This window comes from Giraffa tippelskirchi, chromosome 10 (assembly GCF_054371585.1).
Source record: "Giraffa tippelskirchi isolate mGirTip1 chromosome 10, T2T-mGirTip1v1.2.pri, whole genome shotgun sequence".
Lineage (NCBI taxonomy): Eukaryota > Metazoa > Chordata > Mammalia > Artiodactyla > Giraffidae > Giraffa > Giraffa tippelskirchi.
Genome location: NC_137284.1, coordinates 142,116,016 through 142,139,895, shown reverse-complemented (window position 1 = coordinate 142,139,895; position 23,880 = coordinate 142,116,016). Strand labels below are relative to the sequence as shown.

The following is a 23,880-nucleotide window of genomic DNA, read 5'->3' as shown; positions in this document are numbered from 1 at the left end:
TCACCTGCAAAAAGGCCACCAGTAGCAGCCGCTCCTCGGAACAGCCGAACAGCCAGCGTCCCCCAGGACTCATGACTGCGGCCGGCATCGACTCTCTTTTCTAGCACTGGAGCCAGAAGGGGCAGGTCCTAGGGCTCTGACTATTGGAGAGTCGAGTTGTCAATCATTCACACCCCCGCCCTACTCCCAGGAACAGGTCAAGGTCTTTTCCGTTTTTCAAATCCCCTGAGTAGAAAGTAGGGCTCTGATTGGCTCTCTGAGGAGACGAGCACACTTCCGGACCAGTGAGGAGCTAGCTCTGACGCTAGTGGGCGGGCTTGTTCCGGGGGCGGGGGGGAAGTAGAAAAACAAAACCCGGAGCGTCGCCTGGGCAATAGGTAAACCTCAGGAGCTCTTAGGCGGTTGAGGTGCTAGGAAGCGCTTATGCGTCCAGAAGGAACTATCTACCAACGTAGAGAAGTGTCGACGGAATCTTGAAGTGATGAGGTGATGCCTCCCTTTACTCAGGGGAAACTGCAGTTTGGGGATGAAGGTGGGCACTCCTCGCGGAGGAAAGCTCCTGCTTTCCTGGTGTTTTAAATCCTAAACGGTGATTAAAGTAAAAGCCTTTAAAGTGCCCGACTTATGGGCAGTAACTGGCCCTCACTCTCCTAATACTTTTATAGGTTCCCCTTAGGCACTCAGGGGCTTCCCTTGTGGCTCAGCTGGTAAAGAATCCGCCTGCAATGCAGGAGACCTGGGTTCCATCCCTGGGATGCGACGATACCCTGGAGAGGGGAATGGCAACCCACTCCAGTATTCTGGCCTGGAGAATTCCATGGACAGTCCATGGGGTTGCAAAGAGTCGGACACGACTGAGCGACTATCACTTTCATTTAGGGAGTCCTCTTACACTGTTTTGGTTGGAGGTAGAAAAATGGTTCGTGGAAGGCATTGAAAGCCTAGAGGACAGATGAAGGGAGCGTGGAGTGAAATGAGAATTATAAATTTGGAAGCCACAATAACTGAACAAGAGGAACCTATGAAAATACCCGAAGCTTAGCATAGGGTCCTATAAACTTCTAAGCTGGCTTGAACCACCACACAAGCCTTTGAAGCATAACTGTCAGAGCTTTTTGGTGGGCAAGAAAAATAGTAAGGATTGGTGTGTTTGCCTGACCACGTGGGAAATTTCCCTTCCCGTATTTCTGAAAGCTGTCCTTCCTAGTGTTTAGTGTCTTCTTTTTGAGTTTTTCTTATTTCATCCTCATAACAAGTCCAGTAGATATCTGACAGGCAATCAGATCCTCAGAATAATTAAACATACATTTGAAAAGGTAATTTCCACATTTTAAACTCTGTGATCCACTGTATTGAATTAAGACCTAAGCATTTGTAGTTAGTTCTATTATCTCATTTATCCTTAGAGCATAACAGTTTCTCCTAGGATCTCAAAGAACAGATCCTTACTTCTGGGAGAGCACAAACCCAAGGCTTGACAAATCCCAGCAAGGGGTTCATACCACCCAGGGATAGTTGAATTCAGCTTGCATTTGTCATTAACTAAAGAGCCTCTTGATGAAAGTGAAAGAGGAGAGTGAAAAAGTTGACTTAAAGCTCAACGTTCAGAAAACTAAGATCATGGCATCTGGTCCCATCACTTCACAGGAAATAGATGGGGAAACAGTGGAAACAGGGTCAGACTTTATTTGTTTGGGCTCCAGAATCACTGCTGATGGTGATTGCAGCCATGAAATTAAAAGACGCTTACTCCTTGGAAGGAAGGTTATGACCAACCTAGATAGCATATTGAAAAGCAGAGACATTACTTTGCCAACAAAGGTCCGTCTAGTCAAGGCTATGGTTTTTCCAGTGGTCATGTATGGATGTGAGAGTTGGACGGTGAAGAAAACTGAGCGCCGAAGAATTGATGCTTTTGAACTGTGGTGTTGGAGAAGACTCTTGAGAGTCCCTTGGACTTCAAGGAGATCCAACCAGTCCATCCTAAAGGCGATCAGTCCTGGGTGTTCATTGGAAAGACTGATGTTGAAGCTGAAACTCCAATACTTTGGCCACCTCATGCGAAGAGTTGACTCATTGGAAAAGACCCTAATGCTGGGAAGGATTGGGGGCAGGAGGAGAAGGGGACGACAGAGGATGAGATGGTTGGATGGCATAACCGACTCGATGGACATGGGTTTGGGTAAACTCCGGGAGTTGGTGATGGACAGGGAGGCCTGACGTGCTGCGATTCATGGGGTCGCAAAGAGTCGGACACGACTGAGTGACTGAACTGAACTGAGAGGTCAGGTCTGAGCAATTGGAGGAGGTGACTTCCAGTCTGGACTCCCAAGAATGCAGCTTCCAAATCCTATACTCTTACCCACTTCCTCTTCCTTTTCTTTACACCAGGTGAGGACAAAGTGAGGGGAAACTTTCCTACAGGTTGACATCAAAGCTCTCTACTTAGAGTGCCCACCATCCATACCCTGGAGAATAAAGACAGCCATTCACAAATGTCTGTCTTCTAGCATTTGACATTTAGGGATACTTACTCTGGACTTAAGGTCTGTTTACTGTTGTTATGGATACCTGTGGAATGCTAGCTTGTCACACAGAATATTAATAGCATCAAACATCACCTGCCTTTTAGAATCTCATTGTACAGGTGAGTAATCTGAAGATTAAGAGATTTATTCAGAATTACTTAGCTAGGTGAGGACAGAGCCTAGACAAGGATCTTCACGTGCATGCTCAGTCCAACACGACTTTTCTCAACTCCATGGACTGTAGCCCGCCAGGCTTCTCTGTCCAGGGTATTTTCTGAGCAAGAATACTGGAGTGACAAGGTCCAAGTTTGCTAATTCATGATTCTGGGAAAATGCTTCCTCTTCTGCTGCCTCTGCCTCTCTCCTAACACACACACACACACACACAAAACAATTAAAAAAAAATCAAGATTACTAAGTTGAAAATTTGCCAAGATCACTAACTTGAAAATTTGGGGCTTCCCTGGTTACTCAGTGGTAAAGAACCCACTTGCCAATGCAGAAGATGTGAGTTCGATGCCTGGGTCGGGAAAATCTCCTGGAGAAGGAAATGGCAACCTACTTCAGTATTCTTCCTGGGAAATCCCATGGACCAAGGAGCCTGGTAGGCTACAGTCCATGAGGTTGCAAAACAGTCGGACACAGCTTAGCAACTAAACAACAAAAGTTTTGAAAATTTACTTCCATTAGGACCAGACATGAGCATCTACTTCTGATACAACAAATGGTATAGATAGTATGCAAATAACTCAGTGTCCCAGTTCACTACTTCAAACAACGTTTGGTGTTGTCCCAAATAAGAAATGAAAATGCAGTAAATTATTATAGCCATGTTGTCTTTCTTTCTGTTATGTGAGTATATCAAAAAGTCAATATTAGCACATATAGTACTTTTAAGAATTAGTAGCAGAGTGTCTTATTCAGGACCTGAATAAAATACAGTTTTATGATAGCCTACACACTGGGCCAAAATAATTTCACCGCTTTGTGAATGGAGCCACTACCTTTTACAGGTAGGGTTGAGCTGGTGCACCACTCATCAAATTCATTCAAGAACCTCAGCTCTTCTGCCTTGGCTCTCTCCTTTCTTCCAGCAAGCTCCAAAGTAGCTGGTCCTATATCCTCTGTACAGGATTGTCTCCTTAGCAATCTTACCACATGATCTGGTTGTTTGCTGGTCTCCCGCCACACCCTGCCTTCTTCAGGGTCAGATTAAAATCTGCTTCTCGTCATCTGGGGTAACATACCCAAAATGTTTGGCTTCACCATTGACCCATTCAGTACACAACTCCTCTACTGAAGCCAAAAACTGGAAATGGCCTTTGGGATCAGCCGTGAAGAACCTCAGAAAGGCCTTTGAAGCCATCTGTCCCTTCATTTCTCAAGTTAAATCATAGAATGGTCATCTCACAGACTAGTGCAAAGAATGATGGAGGCCATTTTGAAACAGTTTTGCATTCTCCGAAGCACCTTAGGTCTGCCACTTCCTCACACTGGGAACTTAGGCACATTGTCTGACCTCTTTATCTGTGCCTTTATCTGTGAACTAGGGATAATACCTAATTGGCCATCATGAAAATTAGATGATGCAGGAGGCATCCAGCACAAAGGAAGTGTTCAGTAAATGATAGTTATTGTTAACAGCTACAGCAGTGATAAAATGTATTTTAACTACTCACACTATACTCCTGTTTTACAAACTCAAGAAAGTCTGGGCCATATGCTTTCCTCCCCCTTCCCACTGTCTACTCAAGGGGAGATCTGGCCTCCTGCAGAGGCTATAGGACAGGAATTTCCTTTGTTAATCTTGCTGCCAACCAGAGAGGTGACTGTCAAGATGTGAATGCTGACGAGGGTACAAACCCACTGTGCGGCCAGGAGCCTGTGGTATTAGGAAGTCTGAACTATATGTCTCAACATGGAGCATCGTAGGGTGAACGAAGTGGTCATAATTTCTCCCTGTGGAGTTGTTTTTCAAATGCCATATCAGATTTACATATAATACTGTATGTTAAAAATATCATGTTCATTGTACAAGGCTTATAAAGGAAAAAATTTTGAACACCCATATTCCTACCACTTAGAATTTGTTAAGATTCTTTAAATTTAACATTTGTTAAATTGTTAACAATTCTTATTTCCTTCTAATTTTTCCCCTATAAACCAATTATTTTAAAAAGAGGGGAATCTATAGTATATATACTGTTTCATGGCAATATTTACTTAATTCATTATGAACATCTCCCCATGTCATTTAATAGTCTCCAATTACAATTCCATCATGTGACTACCTTTGGGTATTATGTCTCACAGTTCAACCAGTCTCCTACTTTTGTGTGTTGAGTTTGTTTCAGTTACTTTCAAAGTTTCAGGGACTTAAACGGGCTGCTGCTTTCCTTAAATAACAGGGTGCTCTGGGAACGTCTGTTAAAAAGAGGCTGATAAAGTTGCCAAGCATTTTTCTCTCTGTGCCCTGGCAAAGCTAAGAAAGCTGAAGCCAGGGAAGCCAGAAAGTTCCTGGAGGGTTGCCCCTTCACCCCTGCCTCCCTCCCTCAAGTTTCCTATTCTTTAACCTGAAGAAAAGGTGTTGAGATGAGAGAAATTGGAGGAGTGATTGACGTGGGCTCCACTAATAAAACCTTACACAACTCCTGGCATATGTGTCTTCATTTTACAGATGGGGAAAGTAGGGCACAGAGAGAATCTATGCAAACCTGCTAACTAGAGCATCTGGGTTTGACTCCTAGACTTGGTTCTGAAGTTTGAACTCTTCCCCACCATGCTCCTACTTCTTCTAAAAACTGATGGCTATAACTTCATTCTTTTTTTTTTTTTTCCTGTGAGAAATTTGTTGTCAGTCTCCTAAGATTTATTGGTTATCTGCTCCCTTAAAAAAAAAAAAAAATTCCCTCCTGACTGTGCAAGAATTTCTTCTGCCTCTGAGTTTCCCAAGTTGGCTCCTTCTTTGCCTAAAGAATGTATCCTCATTCTTTGATGAAGAATCAGACAACTTAGCTTTTCTTCTCCCATGTATTTGCTTGTTTTCTTACTGAAGTGTTCTCACTATATATGTTGGAAAGTCAGACTCATAAAGGGAAGTTCTTTTAAGCTGCATCAGTTTAACAATGTTACATAGTCCCCTTAGCTTTGGGGAGTTATGAAGTATGACTGTATAGAGAGTGATAAGTCTTTTTCTCTGGTTTGGTTATAAACTGGTTCTGAAGGAAGTTCTAAAAGAGGCTTTACAAAATTGTTTAGAGCCATGCAGCATCATTAAAATGGGTGTATCACCTCCCGATATGACACTTTGAAGGCAGTAACACATATTTGGAAGTGTAATTTCTGGAATGTTTTGTTAAAGGCTGTATGTGTCATCAAATCATAGTTTTCACCAGGAAGATAACTTGGGGACTTCCCTGGTGGTCCACTGGCTAGTACTTCATGCTCCCAACGCAGAGGGTCCAGGTTCAGTCCCTGGTCAGGGAACTTGATCCTACATGCCTCAACTAAGAGTTCGAATGCTGCACTAAAGATCCTGCAAGCTGTCCCCGTGCAGCCAAATAAATACTTTTTTAAAAAAAAAAAGATAGCTCCCCCCCTCTAACCCCCGCCACACACACTATAGCAATACCCTAACCCAAGCTACCATCGCTTCATGGCTGGATTTTATAAGTAACAAATCTCCTGGAATCCACTTTTGCTCCCTTTTAGCTAGACAGGGTGAGCTTTGTCATTGTGGTACAGCTAATCCCCTCCTTCCCCCAGCTTGAAACACCACAGCGGCTTCCCACTACCCCTAATACTGGCCTTTGTTCTCCCCTATGGCTGTTAGACCTTTGCACGAGCATTTTCCCTACCTAGAATGCTCTTCCTTTACAGGTGGTTAAAGCACAGAAGACAAATCCAATTTTCATAGTTCCCAGGCTGAATCGCTAACATAAGTGTGTTCCTGCGGATTTGTTGTTATCCAGAAGGGGGAAAACATGATTTGGAGGTTCAAAGGAAATTCAGTAGCACAGTGGGTAAGAGTGTGGGTTTTAGGCTCAGTCTGCCTGGGTTCCAGTCCTGGCTCTGTCCTGTACTAACCACATGATATTGGGCAAATTTTTTTTTCAACACTCTTGCTTTATTTCTTCTGTTGTATAATGGGCCACTATAAGGGTATCTTGGAGGAGGGCATGGCAACCCACTCCTGTATTCTTCCCTGGGGAATCCCACGGACAGAATCCCCTGGCTGGCTACAGTCCATGGGGTCACAAAGAGTCACAACTGAAGCAACTTAGCACACATGCACAAGGGTATCTACCTCGTGAAGTTATACTATTTAAATAAGTTAATACATGGAAAGAACTCAGTAAATTTTAAAAAGTCTCAACAATAAATGAAGGCCTCAATATAATTCCTTATGTGGAAAGTAAAATCAACCTTGATAATTTTCTCTTGTTTTCTTCTGGAGAAAAACAGATACAGCAAGCAACTGGGAGGCCCTCCCAGGGCAGCCAAAGGCTGGTCCTAGCAGATAAGGCTTCAGGGGCTGCATTATGTAGGGAAAGACATGTGATGACTTAGTCAAAACAGGTGCCAGGCCACAGATGCCAGTGAACTGAGATAATGTGAAGCCTAAAGGGGTTTAATAAATACACAAGGAAAAAAGAAAAATCTAAAATTAAAAAAATTGCAACAGCAGACAAAAGGATAATATATTTACAGAAGAAATCAACTTCAGCTTCTCAACTAAGCCCCATCATGTAAAATATCTTCTACTTATGTGATAAACATTTTGGAGGCTCTCTGAGGTCCCAGAACTTCTTACCAGAATGTTCTCTGGCAGCTTTGAGATCCATCATTTCTAGCTACTTCTAGGTATTATTTTGTACCTAGAGGAGAGAAGCTGCTTTACTGTGGATCTGAGACTCCAACTTGAGTGAGACAACGCTCTTTGTATCCCCCATTTAATTCCTCACAGAGTCCTTATTAATTAAATTTAGAAAATAGTTTGACTGGCTTAACTTACTAGTGAGTTTTCAAGTAAAGAATAATGAGAATACAGAATTTGTTATGAGTTTGGTAACCATGAGTGAGTTCCAGCCAACTTGTTGACCTCCCTATGCCCATTGAATCTCCTAACTAGTCTCTGCCACCATCTCTCTGTGAGGTCAGATAAGAGGAAGGAATAGGTAAATCACCTGTTGTAGGCCACAGGATGTAAAAATTAGCAAGAAAAGCTATCCTCATACGTGGTGTTCTGTAGACTATTATTAGACTTATGAGTTATGGCAAAGGCTCTATCGCTTGATGGTTCTTGGAGAGACGTGCTGAAACTCAGGTGGTTGTGATCCATGGTCATTCAGTGACAGCTGAGGTGGAGAACTACAATGCCAAATGACCTAGTTTCTTCACCTTTGAAATGTTAAGCAAGTGTATAAAGGCCAGGCATCTATAGCTTGCTAAAACTTCCCTTGAAAATTATTTTTAGGACCAGTAGGAAAAAAAACCTGTGTTCCTGGATCCAACCATATTAGGCAGGGTATTAATAACAGGCCAACTTTTAACAAAATATTATGGTAGATGATTCATTTTTTTTTATCCAAAAATGGTGTGTGTATGTATATATATTCCTCTTTGCCTAAAAGCATTTAATTTTTTTATTCTTTGTGTTTCTCTGCCTTCTCTAAAATGGATGAGAAAGAAGAACAAAAATAGGAAAAGGAAGGAGAGAACAAGTGAAACCATCAGAAATACACAGGCTGCTGCTGCTGCTGCTAAGTCGCTTCAGTCGTGTCTGACCCTGTGCGACCCCATAGACGGCAGCCCACCAGGCTCCGCCGTCCCTGGGATTCTCCAGGCAAGAATACTGCAGTGGGTTGCCATTTCCTTCTCCAGTGCATGAAACGAAAAAGTGAAAGTGAAGTCGCTCAGTCGTGTCCGACTCTTAGCGACCCCATGGACTGCAGCCTACCAGGCTCCTCCGTCCATGGGATTTTCCAGGCAAGAGTACTGGAGTGGGGTGCCATTGCCTTCTCCGGAAATACACAGGATCTGGTCTTAAACAGCAAATCAAACTAAAAAGTAACCAATTATTCATTGAATGTCGCCTAGCGTTTAAGAGATTGTATTAAGACGTTCTTGAATTGAAGTGCAAGTCTCTCAGTCATGTCCGACTCTTTGCGACCCCATGGACCACACAGTCCATGGAATTCTCCAGAGTAGAATACTGGAGTGGGTAGCCTATCCCTTCTCCCAGCCCAGGGATTGAACCCAGGTCTCCTGCATTGCAGGCAGATTCTTTACCAGCTGAGCTACCAGGGAAGCCCAAGAAGTTCTTAAACTTCCTAATTTTGAAGTCTTGAAGGAAGAGAATTAACAGTATTTTTAGTACTGACCATAAACTGTACCAGGAGCAAGAGAAATAAAGTGATAAATAGTCCTTGTCCTCAAGGAGGGTGGCCCAGTAAGAGAGAACTCATGAACTATGAATTACAGTCCAACAAATGCAAGTGCAATTATTGAGGACTCAAGGTGTTTTGGTGGGTGGGGGAGGGGGGTGGGGGGGTGGGGTTCTTAAGTGTAGGGGGGAGGGGTTAGGGGTGAGAAGAGTCGATGGGATGTGAGAAATTTAAATACATAGGGGAAGAGGTAAAGTGAGTGATGTTAAAAAAATCGAGTAGACTTCTAGCCAGAATCTAAAACTGGATTGTGGAGATAGTTTCACAATTGTATTAAACTCACTGAAACTCATTTGGATTATATGCTAAAAATGGCTGAATTTTATGATATATATTTTTTTTTCTTAAGAAAGTTGGCTTTAAAAACAGACACCTGTGGACAGATTCCTGGCTCTGTAATTTACTAGCTGTGTGATCTTGGTCAAGTTAGTTAACCTCAGTGTGAAGGAGGAATAATGATCTACTCTCTCTAGCTCCAGGGTTGTTGGGAAGATTACATGGGATGGAGTATGTAAAGCTCCTGCTACATTATCATGCTCAGTATGAAATACTCCCTCTCACTGGGATGCTTAATGAGAGTCCGTATGTGCTGTCTACCAAACACCTCTCTTTGCTCTATCTTTTAAATGGTTTGGCAGCAGCTATAGCTTCTTTTGACTTCCTTTCAGTAGAATTTGACCCTGATACCCACTCCTGAAAGAGAACAGAAGAGGGCAGAGCACAGCTTTTTTAAAAAAATGCCATAGGGACTTCCTTGTGGTCCAGTGGTTAAGACTCTGTGCTCCCAATGCAGGGGGCATGGATTCGATCCTTGGTCGGGGAACTAAGATTTCACATGCCCCAAGGTGCAACCAAAAATAAATAAACAATGTTAAAAAAAAATTATATAGCCTGATGACACCACATAAACTGACTAGAACCAAATGGCTCCAAGATGGCGAATGAATTGACTTCCACTAGACTTGAACCCCAGTATACAATCATTGTAACACATCAGCAAGCTAAATGACATACCCACAGGTGCAAGGACAGTTTCAAAGCAGACCGCAAGGGTCAAAAAGTGGGCGGTGGCCCAATTCCTGGAAATCTCCACCCCCTTTCCCAAATAGCTGGAATATTCCTCCCACACATTAGCCTATAAAATTACTCACCCCTATAAAAACTGACAACCCTATACCCTGGGGCCGCTCTCATCTTCTGAGATGGCCTTCACTCCGTGGAGTGTGTTTCTCTCTAAATAATTTCACTTCTTACCTATCACTTTGTCTCTCCCTGAATTCTTCCTGTAAATGAGACCTCAAGAACCTGAGCTTCATTAAGTCCTGGAACCAGGTGTGTGATCGCAATTAAAAGACTGTAGGTTCAAGTCCCAGTCTGAGTCACACGGTTTCACCCCCTCCCCCAATACTCTCTCATTTCTCTTCTTCCATTGCTTGCTAAGCACCTTCATCAAGCATGTTACCCATACTTCCAATGATATTTCTCCATGCCTTTGCACATGCCGCTCTTTCCACCAGTGATGTGTTTATTACCTCCTTCACTTAACTAACCCTTAATCATTCTTTTATTTTTTAGAATTTTTAAATTATGTAATATTTAAAACATACAGATGTTGGGATCTCCTATTTCCCCAGTCCTGTCTCTCACTAGAGGCTCTCTTCTTGTCTGTGAGGTCAAGCCAGAGCTTGCCACCCGTGTGGGGATAGGAATAGCCATCATCATAGGTGGCAAAAGATAATTTGCCCACCACTGGCCAACCCCTGCCTCCCCAGGCCCAGAAGGCGACGCTTGCTTCCAGAGATGGGGCAGAGGTGATAGTATTTTATGACAATACATTTTGAAAATACAGATTAAATGAAAAAGTATGTAAAAACTACATAACTTACTAAAATTGACTCAAGAAGAAATAGAAGACCTGAATCATTCCATAATCAATAAAGGAATGGAATCTAAAGTATAAAATCTTCCCCTACCAAAATCACTGATCCGGAACATTTTGTAGCTGAGGATTGCAGGAAATGCTTATTCCTAGTGCTAGATATTTGCTACCATGTGGAAGGAACTGTGTTGGTCTAATATAGCTGGCATCTGTCTAGTTCTCAAGGTTACTTATCTTCAGGGGAATGGGGAAAAAACTGCCTCATTAGTAAATACAGGAGAATAAGCTTGCGTGCACCTGATCTCTACCTCCTTTAATTGGCTTGTTTCAGAGAGAAATTGCATGAGTGACCTTATTTATAAAGCCACTGCCCTTGCTGGATAGATCTTAGGGTCTAGTGCTGCCTGTCTAGGTGGAGAGTCAATCTGTCTAGGTTTGGGGATGGTATTAAGCTTACTGTTGCCTCATTCATTCTTGAGCCACATTATCCAACAACTTTTTCAAGCATTGTTGTTGTTCAGTCATTAATTCGTGTCCGACTCTTTGCAATTCCATAGACTGCAGCATGCCAGGCTTCCCTGTCCTTCACTATCTCCCAGAGTTTGTTCAAGCTCGTGTCCATTGAGTCAGTGATGCTATATAACCATCTCATCCTCTGCCACCCCCTTCTCTTTTTTGCCTTCAATCTTTCCAAGCATCAGTGCCTTTTCCAATGAGTCAGCTCTTCACATGAAGTGACCAAAGTATTGGAGGTTCAGCATCGGTCCTTCCAATGAATATGCAGAACTGATTTCCTTTAGGATTGACTGGTTTGATCTCCTTGCAGTCCAAGGGACTCTCAAGAGTCTTCTCCAACACCACAGTTCGAAAGCATCAATTCTTCAGCACTCAGCCTTCTTTATGGTCCAATTCTCACATCCATACATGACTACTGGAAAAACCATAGCTTTGAACATAGAGACCTTTGTTGACAAAGTGATGTCTCTGCTTTTTAATACACTGTCTAGGTTGGTTGTAGCTTTTCTTCCAAGGAGCAAGCATCTTTTAATTTCATGGATGTAGTCACCATCCGCAGTGAATTCTTAGTCCAGGAAAATCCACTTTTCTCCCTTCTATTTGCCATGAAGTGATAGGACCAGATGCCATGATCTTTGTTCTTTGAATCCTGAGTTTTAAGCCAGCTTTTTCACTCTCTCACCCTCATCACAAGGCTCTTAATCAAGCATACAGATGATATTCTGCTTCTACCTTTATTTTTATACACCTATTTCATACACCTACACTCATTTCTTTTCACAGTTACCAATTTTACAAATTTGGACTAGTGAAGAACTGTCTTTAAAACTTTTTATGTTGAACTAAATTTAGACGGATAGAAAAGGTGCCAGATTAGTACTGTTTCATGTATCCTTCACCCAGCTTCCCCCAATGTTAACATCTGACATAAGCATAGTATAATCATCAGAAGCAGGAAATTAGCATAGGTACAGTACTACTAGCTAAACTGAAGAACTTATTAAAATTTTGCCACGAAATTTCCCACTAATGTCCTTTTTCTATTCCAGGATTTTATCTGTTATCTCACATTGAATTTCATTGTTAATTGTCCTTGGTTCCCTGAGGTCTGTAATAGCACCTCATTCTTTCCTTGTACTTCATGACTGTGATATTCTTCAAGAGTGTAGGTGATTTTGCCAAATGTCTCTGAGTTTTAGTTGGCCTGATGTTTTTTCATGATTGGACTGAGGTTCTCTGGGTAGGTGAGAATACCATGAAATACTATTATCCTCGCTGCATCATATATCACAGGGTTCATGATGTTGATATGTCTTATTATTGGTGGTGTTAACCCAGTTGGTTACTATGGTTTCTGCCAAGTTTCTCCACCATAAAATCATGTCTTTCCCCTTTGTAATTAATAAGTATGTTGGGGGAGAGTTTTTGTAATCATGCTGACTTTATTTCTCCTCAAACTTTTATCCACCAATTTTATCATCTATTGATGCAACTTGTCTTCAAGTTATTATTGTGGTATTGCATGGTGATTTTATTTTTTTTCTTTCCTTCTATATTAATTCAAATTCTATCATAAGGAAGAGTTGTCCCATTTCTACCATTTATTTATTTGATTATTTTATCAGTATTGGCTCATTTATTATACTTACGAATTATAATCTAACACTGTAATTATTTATTTTACTGCTCAAATTGTTCCAGCTCTGGCACTTAGGAGCTACTTTGGATTGGCCTCTGTATTTTGTTTTGCTTTTGGAGCATGTTATTACCATCTGGGAAAAGATATTCTGAGCTCATCTTTATATTACCTGCCTTGACCCTGGAATCAACCATTTCCCCAAGAAACTCTGGTTCCTTTTATTAGAGAGGAGAGTTTAGAATCCAACATATGAGCACAAGGTGTGAAATTGGCTAAAATTTCTAACAATTTCAAGTTGATGAAAATAAGAACTAATTGGAATTCATAGGCTTATGGAAACTGGTGCAAGTGGTTTGGAAAACAATTTGGCATTAGCCACTAAAGCGTGGGTAGGTACATTCCATGAGTCAGTAATTTCACTGGAGGAACTCTTGCATATGTACAAGAGTTGTATGCAGTTTTGTTTAGACTAGCACATAATGGAAAACAACCCAAACGCCCATCAGTAGGAGAACAGATGAATAAAGTGTGGTATATTCATACAATGGAGTATTCTAAAGCAGAGAAAATGAGCTACAGCTGTACACATCAACAGGAATGAATCTCAGATGTATAATATTAGCCAAAAAGAATACAGACTGTATGATTCCATTTATAGAAAGTTCCCCAATAGGCAGAATAAAGCAATATAAATATTGTAGGGATGCATAAGTGATAAGATGATCAAACTAGAAAGAAAAGGCAACCATTACGGCAAAATCCAGGAGAGTGATTACCGTTAGGAGTGGAATTTGTGGGGCTTCACAAGTATTGGTTGTATCATATTTCTTAAGCTGGATAGTGGATTAATGGGCATTCATTTTGTTTAGATCAGACATATGTATGTGTGAAATACTGCATAATGAAGAAGAAAAGGGGAGGAGCTGGAGGGAAGGAAAGAAGAGAAAAGAAGGAAAAAAAGAAGAGAGGGAAGGAAATAGGGATGGACGGAGGTAGGGAAAGAAAGAAACAAAAGAGCATTCCTGAACACGGTATCTTAAGATCTGGGTGGTTCAGATTCTGACACCAAATACCTCTTTGACTCTGAGTGAGTCACTAAACTTTTCAGAGCCTCCGTTTTCATACCAGTTAAATAGGTAAAATTTGTTCTTTGTCCTGTGTGCCTCACAGTGTTCTTTTGAGGGACAAAATGAAACTATGTGTAGAATAGTACTTCAAAGAAGTAACAAAGTATTCTGAAATATAAAGGAAAAAGAAAGTTAATACCTCAAATTACCTTGTTTCCTAATGCCAGAAACCTAGTGTACCTTGATGTTTACATATAATTTTTTATTCAGCCACTATTTAACTTCTATCCTGCGCACTCCTTGCTGAACTAACATATCAGGAGGAAAGCAGATATTTGTTTATGCCTTTCCAGAAGGTTGGTTTGCTCTTCTGAGGGACTTACCCAGAGCATTTCTGAGGTCTCAGACTGGAGAACTAAGGCGATTCTCACCTGGGTAGGGCAACTTCAGTGTGCTCCCTGGTGGTCAGAGGAGAAAGCACACATGGAAGGTTGGCCATCAGCCTCAGTTTCAACAAATACAATGACAATATTCATTTTCACGATCTCATTTAATTCTCGTAACAGCCCTGAGAGATATGTCATATTATCCCCACTTTACAGATGAGAATATAGACTCTTGGACAGTTGAAGTAAATGACCCACGGTCACCACGTGAGTGACAAGGGCCAATTTCCTCCTCAGGGCCATCTGCATCCAAAGCCCATATGTATTATCTAACCCAATTGTCTGTTGATCAACTGAGTTCTCCTTAGAGATCTTTACCTCTCACAGGTACAATCTCTGGGCTGATATGACTTCTCATCACCAGCCAACTTCACAAATAAATCTGTGATTTTATTAGATACTACTAATTTTGTTCTTAAATTCCAGCTTTACTGGTAACACACCAGTGGGAGCCTCATGAGGAATACTAAACAGCTTGAATTATTTGTGCTTAGGGAGGATCTTCCTGCTTTCCAGGTAGCTCAGTGGTAAGGAATCTGCCTGTCAATGCAGGAAACGCAAGAGAGTCAGTTCGATTCCTGCGTGGGGAAGACTCCCTGGAGAAGGAAATGGCAACCCACTCCAGTATTCTTGCTTGGAAAATCCCATGGACAGAGGAGCCTGGTGGGCTTCAGTCCACGGAGTCGCAAACAGTTGGATGCGACTGAGCGCACAACGCGATGGATCGTCCTGTTGTAGTTGAAGGACCCTTCAGAAAACAAAACAAAACAAAACAGGAAAGACCACCAAATTTCTAATTTACAGACTCAACCCATTTTTTTTAGTTGACTCACTGTCCCTCTTCTTTGCTTAGAATAATCCTCTTTATCTATCTTGACTGGAGCCCACACTGGCTGCTTCTTCAGTCTCTGATTTATGCTATAATGACTAGCTCTTGGCCTTCTGCTTTTTAAATCTTTTATTCTATTGATAAATAGATATTCTAGTATTTAAATAGCTTTTCATTTCTGAAATAAAGCATATTTGGGCACAATATAGTTTACAAATATGCCATTAGAACCAGTTGTTATATTTATTATTTATGTATTTTAAGAGGTTGGTCTACAGTTTTGAATGATTCTTGGTGAGATTTTGGTCCCCAGGTTATTCTAACCTTGTAAGATGAATTGGAAAATTCCTTCTTTTCTGATTTTGGAAAAATGTAAATATCATATATATTACCTTCATTCTGAATATTTTATAGAATCCTTTTGGTTAATCATCCTAGCTTGAGAGGTGGGAGTAAAGCGGTAAAAAGCATGTAAAAATGTCTATCCTCAGTCCCACCTCTCACCCCTGGTGCAACCCAGTCTACTGAAGTTTTCTTTTTCTTAAGTCAGTATCAGTAATTCGTATTTCCTATGTAACATTCATTTCATCTAGATTTTCAAGTTTGTGGCACCAAAATTTTATGTAAAGTTTTCTTAGAACATTCAAATATCTTTTTGACTGTACTTATAATGCTTTTGTTATTTAAGTTGGTATCATTTCACTTTGGCTGAAGTTACCAATGGCTCAAATTGTAAAGAATCCACCTGCAATGCAGGAGATCTGGGTTCAATCCCTGGGTCAGGAAGATCCCCTGGAGAAGTAAGTGACTACCCACTCCAGTATTCTTGCCTGGAGAGTCCCATGGACAGAGGAGCCTGGTGGGCTACAGTACATGGGGTTGCACCTCCTGACTAGTCTCCCATACCCACTCTAACCACCTTCTCTCCCTGTGTATCCACCACATCTTTTGTCATTCCCTGCTGTATCCATCAATGGCCCAAAGGGACTATTTAAGTAATAAAACAGGTGTAGTCTCTTTCTAGGTGATCCGTTACTAATCCTGGCTGTGAGCTATGGACAGCCTTTCTTGGACATGGAGAGTTGTCATTATGTTGCTTACATGTCTTGCTCTCCTCACCTATATTTACATACACCTGTCTTTCATGGGTCCCTGCTCTATTCAGCCCAGCTGTGTCTATCTTATACATCCTCCCTACCCTGCCCCCATAGTTCACCTCTGTTGTGGGGAAGAAAGTTAAGATACCCTGTATATATAATCTTGGATTCCTAACATTGCATAAAACAACTGAGCAGTCAGTGGTCTAATGGAAGTTTATAGTGCTACAAGCAAACGCTCAACTGTGTGGCAGCCTTTTACTAAAGGCTTACTATAGCCTTTCACTATAGAAACTCCAATCCAATTCTACTCAGCCTCATCCTAAAGGGAGGTGGAAAAGTAGACAAAGTATACATTTAGTCTTCCCTTCTTCAAAACCTCCCCCAAATCAGCTACGCCTACCTATCTTTTAGGATTTTAGGTCCCAACTTGACCCACCTCACACATGTACAGCTCTTTCTTTCCCTCTTCACTTCTTTGCTAGTTATGTCTCTGTCTGAGACACCTTGATTCTTATGCATAAGTCAGATCTTTCCTGATCTCTAACTAAAGCTGTAGTTCTTGCTTATTCCTGGGCATATCCTTAACCACTGAGGTTAGGAGTTGAACTATTACCCCAGAAAAATTGCCTTTATGGTATAAATTATTTTTAAAAAATATAATAGAAGATTTATATTCATAGAAAATAATCCTTCTTTAATAGTGCTTCTTTTAGCCCTATTTAGCACTAGCACTAATAATAGTGCTTCTTTCAGCAAACAAGGTTATGTATGAAGTCATTAGTTCTGTAAAAGGAAAAGAAGAAGAACAATTCATTCAAAGAGAATTTTCTCCCTTTTTTCTGGTATGCAAAGCCACACACTTGAACAATTCACATTGACTCAATTCAGTGGTATAGTGTTGTATAACGCGCAAACATGGCCTGGAGTCAGGAGACTTTGGGTCTACTCCCACGATCTGTTATACTAGCTGTATGTTGTCGTTGTTGTTGTTCAGTTACTAAAGTTGTGTCGGACTCTTTGTGACCCCATGAACTGCAGCACACCAGGTTTCCCTGTCCTTCACTATTTTCCAGAGTTTGCTCAAACTCATGTGACCTCAGGATAAATTGCATAAAACTGTTATCCAATTTATTTGTCTGTAAATTTAAGATATTAAACTATATAACCTTCAAAGATCTTTTAAACATAGCAGTTTCAAATCCCCAAAAGTACATGAGTACTTATCTTACGTTGGGGCCCTGAGTAGAATGGGAAAAATACAGTCCTTATTCTCAAGAAATGTATCATTTCATGAAAATGTGACTTTATTTTAAGTAGTCAGATATAAGATGACATTTTTCTTTTTCAATCTTTAGGGTGAACTTGGTTCAAATCATTTTAGCCCCATTTATAACTAACATTTCTTCATCTTTTCAAACTGTTCATGGGGTTCTCAAGGCAAGAATACTGAAGTGGTTTGCATTACCTTCTCCAGTGGACCACATTTCATCAGAACTCTCCACCATGACCCATCCATCTTGGGTAGCTCTACATGCAGCATGGCTCATAGTTTTATTGAGTTAGACAAGGCTGTGGTCCCTGTGATCAGATTGGTTAGTTTTCTGTGATTGTGGTGTTCATTCTGTCTGCCCTCTGATGGAGAAGGATAAGAGGCTTATGGAAGCTTCCTGATGGGAGAGACTGATTGAGGGGGAAACTGGGTCTTGTTCTGATAGGCGGGGCCATGCTCAGTAAATCTATCCAATTTTCTGTTGATGGGAGGGGCTCTATTCCCTCCCTGATATATGACCTGAGGCCAAACTGTGGTGGAGGTAATGAAGATAATGGCAGCCTCCTTCAAAAGGTCCCATGCACGCACTGCTGCACTCAGTGCCCCAAACCTTTAGCAGGCCACTGCCAACCCACGCCTCCACCAGAGACTCCTGGACACTCAGGGGCAAGTCTGGGCCAGTCTCTTATGGGGTCACTGCTCCTTTCTCCTGGGTCCTAGTGCACACAAGGTTTTGTTTATGCCCTCCAAGAGCCTGTTTCCCCAGTCCTGTGTAAGTTTTGGCAGCTCTATGGTGGGGTTAATGGCGACTTCCTCTAAAAGGGCTTATGCCATACCCAAGTCTGATTCACCCAGAGCCCCTGTCCCTGCAGCAGCCCACTGCTGACCCGTACCTCCATAAGAAACACTCAAACACAGTTCTGGCTCAGTCTCTGTGGGGTCTCTGGGTCCTGGTGCACACATTTGTTTGAGCTCTCTGAGCATCTCTGGTGAGTATGGGGTTTGATTCTAAATGCGATTTTGCCCCTCCTACCATCTTGCTGGGGCTGCTCCTTTGCCCCCCCCCCTTTTTTGTAACACTTTTTAAAATTTTATTTTATTTTTTTAAATATATTTTTTTATTAAATTTATCCTTTGCCCTTGGATATGGGGTATCCGCTCCAGCACCGTGCAGATGCCAAACAGTATGAAAAGGCAAAAAGATAGGACACTGAAAGATGAACTCCCCAGGTGAGTCGATGCCCAATATGTTACTGATCAGTGGAGAAATAACTCCAGAAAGAATGAAGAGACAGAGCCAAAGCAAAAACAACACGCAGTTGTGGATGTGACTGGTAATAGAAGCAAAGTCTGATGCTGTAAAGAGCAATATTGAATAGGAACCTGGAATGTTAGGTCCATGAATCAAGGCAAATTGGAAGTGGTCAACCAGGAGATGGCAAGAGTGAACATCAACATTTTAGGAATCAGTGAACTAAAATGCACTGCAATGGGTGAATTTAACTCAGAAGACCATTATATCTACTACTGTGGACAAGAATCCCTTAGAAGAAATGGAGTAGCCATCATAGTCAACAAAAGAGTCCAAAATGCAGTACTAGGATGCAATCTCAAAAACAACAGAATGATCTCTGTTCATTTCCAAGGCAAACCATTCAACATCACAATAAACGAAGTCTATGCCCCGACCAATAATGCTGAAAAAGCTGAAGTTGAATGGTTCTATGAAAATGTACAAGACCTTCTAGAACTAACACCCCCAAAAAGATGTCCTTTTCATTATAGGGAACTGCAATGCAAAAGTAGGAAGTCAAGAAATATCTGGAGTAACAGGCAAATTTGGCCTTGGAGTACAGAATGAAGCAGGGCAAAGGCTAATAGAGTTTTGCCAAGAGAACACACTGGTCATAGCAAACACCCTCTTCCAACAACACAAGGGAAGACTCTACACATGGACATCACCAGATGGCCAATACCGAAATCAGATTGATTATATTCCTTGCAACCAAAGATGGAGAAGCTCTATACAGTCAGCAAAAACAAGACCAGGAGCTGACTGTGGCTCAGATCATAAACTCCTTATGGCAAAATTCAGACTTAAATTGAAGAAAGTAGGGAAAATCTCTAGCATTCAGGTATGACCTAAATCAAATCCCTTACAATTATACAGTGGAAGTGACAAATAGATTCATGGGATTAGATCTGATAGACAGAGTGCCTAAAGAACTATGGACAGAGGTTCATGACATTGTACAGGAGGCAGGGGTCAAGACCATCCCCAGGAAAAAGAAAGGCAAAATGGTTGTCTAAGGAGGCCTTACAAATAGCTGAGAAAAGAAGAGAAGTGAAAAGCAAAGGAGAAAAGGAAAGATATATCCATTTGAATGCAGAGTTTCAAAGAATAGCAAGGAGACATAAGAAAGCCTTCTCAGTGATCAGTGCAAAGAAATAGAGGAAAACAATAGAATGGGAAAGACTAGAGATGTCTTCAAGAAAATTGGAGATACCAAGGGAACATTTCATGCAAAGATGGGCACAATAAAGGACAGAAATGGTATGGACCTAACAGAAGCAGAACATATTAAGAAGAGGTGGCAACAATACACAGAAGAACTATACAAAAAAGACCTTAATGACCCAGATAACGACGAAGGTGTGATCATTCAACTAGAGCCAGACATCCTGGAATGCTAAATCAAGTGGGCCTTAGAAAGCATCACAACGAACAAAGCTAGTGGAGGTGATGGAATTCCAGTTGAGCTATTTCAAGTCCTAAAAGATGATGGTGTGAAAGTGCTGCACTCAATATGCTAGCAAATTTGGAAAACTCAGCAGTGGCCATGGGACTTGAAAAGGTCAGTTTTCATTCCAATTTCTAAGAAAGGCAAAGCCAAAGAATGTTCAAACTACTACACAATTGCACTCATCTCACACACTAACAAAGCAATGCTCAAAATTCTTCAAGCCAGGCTTCAACAGTATGTGAACTGAGAACTTCCAGATGTTTAAGCTGGATTTAGAAAAGACAGAAGAACCAGAGATCAAATTGCCAACATCCATTGGATCATCGACAAAGTTCCAGAAAAGCCTCTACTTCTGTTTTATTGACTATGCCAAAGCCTTTGGCTGTGTGGACCACAACAAACTGTGGAAAATTCAGAAAGAAATGAGAATACTAGATCACCTGACCTGCCCCCTGAGAAATCTGTATGCAGGTCAAGAAGCAACAGTTAGAACTGGACATGGAACAACAGACTGGTTCCAAATTGAGAAAGGAGTACATCAAGGCTGTATATTGTCACCCTGCTTATTTAACTTATATGCGGAGTACATCATGAGAAATGCTGGGCTGGATGAAGCACAAGCTGGAATCAAGATTGCCAGGAGAAATATCAATAACCTCAGATATGCAGAAGACACCACCCTTATGGCAGAAAGCGAAGAACTAAAGAGCCTCTTGATGAAAGTAAAAGAGAAGAGTGAAAAAGTTGGCTTAAAACTCAACATTCAGAAAACTAAGATCATGGCATCTGGTCCCTTCACTTCATGGCAAATAGATGGGGAAACAATGGAAACAGTGACTTTATTTTGGGGGGCTCCAAAATCACTGCAGATGGTGACTGCAGCCATGAAATTAGAAGACGCTTGCTCCTTGGAAGAAAAGTTATGACCAACCTAGACAACATATTAAAAAGCAGAGACATTACTTTGCCACCTTTTTCCATCAGTCATGTATGGATATGAGAGTTGGAGTATAAAGAAAGCTGAGCACCGAAGAATTGATGCTTTTGAACTGTGGTGTTGGAGAAGACTCTTGAGAGTCCTCTGGACAGCAAGGAGATCCAATCAGTCCATCCTAAAGAAAATCAATCCTGAATATTCATTGGAAGGACTGATGCTGAAGCTGAAACTCTGATACTTTGGCCACCGGATGCGAAGAACTGACTCATTCGAAAAGACCCTGGTGCTGGGAAAGGTTGAAGGCGGGAGGCGAAGGAGACAACAGAGGATGAGATGGTTGGATGGCATCACTGACTCAATGGACATGAGTTTGAGTAAGCTCTTGGAGTTGATGATGGACAGGGAAGCCTGTCATGCTGCAGTCGATGGGATCACAAACAGTCAGACACGACTGGACACCTAACTGAACTTTCTTCATCTATTCTAATATCTCTCATTTTTGTTGTTGTTGTTCAGTCATTAAGTCATGTCTGACTGTTTGCTACCCAGTGTACTGCAGCACACCAGGCTTCCCTGTCCTTCACTATCTCCCAGAGGTTGCACAAACTCATGTTGAGTCGGTGATGCTATCTAACCATCTCTTCCTCTGCCGCCCCATCTCCTTTGGCCTTCAGTCTTTCCCAGTATAAGGATTTTTCCCAGTGAGTCAGCTCTTCACATCAAGTGGCCAAAATATTGGATCTTCAGCTTCAGCGTTAGTCCTGCCAATTAATATGTAGGGTGGATATCCTTTAGGATTGACTGATTTGATCTCCTTACAGTCCAAGGGACTCTCAAGAGTCTTCTCCAGCACCAAAATTCAAAAGCATCAGTTCTTTGGTGCTCAGCCTTCGTTATGGTTCAACTCTCACATCTGTGTATGACTACTGGAAAGTTGGTAAAGTGATGTCTCTGCTTTTTAATATGCTGTCTAGGTTTGTCATAGCTTTCCTTCCAAGCAGCAAGCATCTTTTAATTTCATGGCTGCAGTCATCACCTGAAGTGATTTTGGAGCCCAAGAAGATAAAGTCTGTCACTGTTTCCTTTTTTACCCTTCTATTTGCCATGAAATGATGGGACTGGATGCCATGATCTTAATGTTTTGAATACTGAGCTTTAAGGCCAGTATCACTCTCCTCTTTCATCCTCATCAAGAGTTTTTTAGTTCCTCTTCCCTTTCTGCCATTAGAGTGGTATCATGTGCATATGTTTGTTGATATTTCTCCTGGCAATTTTGATTCCATCTTTTGTGTTTCATCCAGCCCAGCATTTTCAATGATGTACACTGCATATAAGTTAAATAAGCAGCGTGACAATATACAGCCTTGTCTTACTCCTTCCCCAATTTGGAACCAGTCAGTTGTTCCATGTCCAGTTCTAACTGTTGTTTCTTAACCTGCATACAAGTTTCTCAGGAGACAGGTAAGGTAGTCTTGGTATTCCCACCTCTTTAGGAATTTTCCACAGTTTGTTGTGATCCACCCAGTCAAAGGCTTTAGCATAGTCAATGAAACAGAAGTAGATGTTTTCTTGGAATTCCCTTGCTTTCTCTCTGATGCAACTGATATTACCAATTTTATCTCTGGTTCCTCTGCCTTTTCTAAACCCAGCTTGTACACCTGGAAGTTCTCAGTTCACATATTGCTGAAGCCTAGCTTGAAGGATTTTGAGTATAACCTTGCTAGCATGTGAAATGATTGCAATTGTATGGTAGTTTGAACATTCTTTGGCATTGCCCTTCTTCGGGATTAGTATGAAAACTGACCTTTTCCAGTCCCTCTTTCTAGCCCCCAGAAAAAGACACATGATATGATCATGGCCCAAGAAGCTAAATCCTGTTATGTAACACATCTACATGGCTTATTATTTATTTCTCACTTCTTTTTTCTTCCAAAGTTAATAACGTCCAACTATATAGATTGAAATATTTCTCACACATTCACAACTAGGACTATGATGGACAAGATAGATGACTAGAAACTGAATAAATTTCAAATATAGTTTTAATACATTCAGTTCAGTTCAGTCACTCAGTCGTGTCCGACTCTTTGCGACCCCATGAATCGCAGCATGCCAGGCCTCCCTGTCCATCACCAACTCCCGGAGTCCACCCAAACCCATGCGCATCGAGTCGGTGATGCCGTCAAGCCATCTCATCCTCTGTTGTCCCCTTCGGCTCCTGCCCACAATCCTTCCCAGCATTAGGGTCTTTTCCAATGAGTCAACTCTTTGCATCAGGTGGCCAAAGTATTGGAGTTTCAGCTTCAACATCATTCCTTCCAATGAACACCCAGGACTGATCTCCTTTAGGATGGACTGGTTGGATCTCCTTGCAGTCCAAGGGACTCTCAAGAGTCTTCTCCAACACCACAGTTCAAAAGCATCAATTCTTCGGCGCTCAGCTTTCTTCTCCGTCCAACTCTCACATCCATACATGACC

General features: G+C 41.5%; 1 protein-coding gene and 1 long non-coding RNA gene across 4 annotated transcripts in view; one reads left to right on the top strand and one right to left on the bottom strand.

Moving 5' to 3' along the window:
• The window catches only part of BPGM (bisphosphoglycerate mutase), a 32,984-nt gene extending 30,419 nt beyond the window's left edge, over positions 1-2,565 (bottom strand). For 2 of the 3 annotated variants that reach the window (XM_081532938.1, XM_081532936.1), the window contains exon 1: positions 5-114. The gene's annotated coding sequence lies outside the window, so the exon portion shown is untranslated. Of the gene's footprint in view, positions 1-4; positions 115-2,534 lie in introns of those variants that run through there. The other variant, XM_081532937.1, reaches the window with a different exon arrangement.
• LOC145523166 (uncharacterized) overlaps positions 350-23,880 on the top strand; it is a 69,287-nt gene continuing 45,756 nt past the window's right edge. The window contains exon 1 of the long non-coding RNA XR_014066398.1: positions 350-486. This is a non-coding gene — a long non-coding RNA (uncharacterized LOC145523166). The remainder of the gene's footprint in view (positions 487-23,880) is intronic.